The following is a 2,125-nucleotide window of genomic DNA, read 5'->3' on the forward strand; positions in this document are numbered from 1 at the left end:
GTGTGGTTGTCAGGCACACGTTCATAAGTGAGAATGATGATGAGCGTCACATAATCATCACATTCATCATGTTCTTGGATGCAAATGAATATCTTAGAACAAGAATAAGCTGAATTGAATAGAAGAACAATAGTAATTGTATTAATACTCGAGGTACAGAAGAGCTCCACACCTTAATCTATGGTGTGTAGAAACTCCACCGTTGAAAATACATAAGAACAAGGTCTAGGCATGGCCGTGAGGCCAGCCCCCATGATCTAAGATAGCATAAGAATAAAGATAGCTACCAAGATGAAAATACAATAGTAAAAATGTCCTATTTGTAGAGAACTAGTAGCCTAGGGTTTACAGAGATGAGTAAAAGACATAAAAATCCACTTCCGGGCCCACTTGGTGTGTGCTTGGGCTGAGCATTGAAGCATTTTTGTGTAGAGACTTTTCTTGGAGTTAAACGCCAGCTTTTGTGCCAGTTTGGGCGTTTAACTCCCATTCTTGTGCCAGTTCCGGCGTTTAACGCCGGGCAATTTTGAGCTGATTTGGAACGCCGGTTTAGGCCATCAAATCTCGGAAAAAGTATGGACTATTATACATTGCTGGAAAGCCCAGGATGTCTACTTTCCAAAGCCGTTGAGAGCGCGCCAATTGGGATTCTGTAGCTCCAGAAAATTCCCTTCGAGTGCAGGGAGGTCAGAATCCAACAGCATCTGTAGTCCTTTTCAGCCTCTGAATCAGATTTTTGCTCAGGTCCTTCAATTTCAGCCAGAAAATACCTGAAATCACAGAAAAACACACAAACTCATAGTAAAGTCCCAAAAAGTGAATTTTAACTAAAAACTAATAAAAATATACTAAAAACTAACTAAAACATACTAAAAATATACTAAAAACAATGCCAAAAAGCGTATAAATTATCCGCTCATCACAACACCAAACTTAAATTGTTGCTTGTCCTCAAGCAACTGAAAATCAAATAAGATAAAAAGAAGAGAATATACAATGAATTCCAAAAACATCTATGAAGATCGGTATTAATTAGATGAGCGGGGCTTTTAGTTTTTTGCCTCTAAACAGTTTTGGCATCTCACTCTATCCTTTGAAATTCAGAATGATTGGCTTCTTTAGGAACTTAGAATCCAGATAGTGTCGTTGATTCTCCTAGTTAAGTATGATGATTCTTGAACATAGCTACTTTATGAGTCTTGGCCGTGGCCCAAAGCACTCTGTCTTCCAGTATTACCACTGGATACATGCATGCCACAGACACATAATTGGGTGAACCTTTTCACTGCTTTTTCTTGCTTCAAGAATCATTTTTATGATTTTTCAGATCCTCAGTAACATGTCTCCTTTTTCATCATTCTTTCAAGAGCCAACATTCATGAACAACAAATTCAAAAGACATATGCACTGTTCAAGCATACATTCAGAAACCAAAGTATTGCCACCACATCAAAATAATTAATCTGTTATAAAATTCAAAATTCATGCAATTCTTCTCTTTTTCAATTAAGAACATTTTTCATTCAAGAAAGGTGATGGATTCATAGGACATTCATAACTTTAAGGCATAGACACTAAGACACTAATGATCATGAGACACAAACATAGATAAACATAAGCATAATTTTCAAAAAATAGGAAAATAAGGAACAAGGAAGTTAAAGAACGGGTCCACCTTAGTGATGGCGGCTCTTTCTTCCTCTTGAAGGTCCTATGGAGTGCTTGATCTCCTCAATGTCTCTTCCTTGCCTTTGTTGCTCTTCTCTCATGATTCTTTGATCTTCTCTGATTTCATGGAGGAGGATGGAATGTTCTTGGTGCTCCACCCTTAGTTGTCCCATGTTGGAACTTAATTCTCCTAGGGAGGTGTTGATTTTCTCCCAATAGTTTTGTGGAGGAAGGTGCATCCCTTGAGGCATCTCAGGGATTTCATGATGAGTAGGATCTCTTGTTTGCTCTATCCTTTTCTTAGTGATGGGCTTGTCCTCATCAATGGGGATGTCTCCCTCTATGTCAACTCCAACTGAATAACAGGGGTGACAAATGAGATGAGGAAAGGCTAACCTTGCCAAGGTAGAGGACTTGTCCGCCACCTTATAAAGTTCTTGGGCTATAACCTCATGAA

The sequence above is a fragment of the Arachis duranensis genome, chromosome 7 (genome assembly GCF_000817695.3).
Source record: "Arachis duranensis cultivar V14167 chromosome 7, aradu.V14167.gnm2.J7QH, whole genome shotgun sequence".
In the NCBI taxonomy this organism is placed as follows: Eukaryota; Viridiplantae; Streptophyta; class Magnoliopsida; order Fabales; family Fabaceae; genus Arachis; species Arachis duranensis.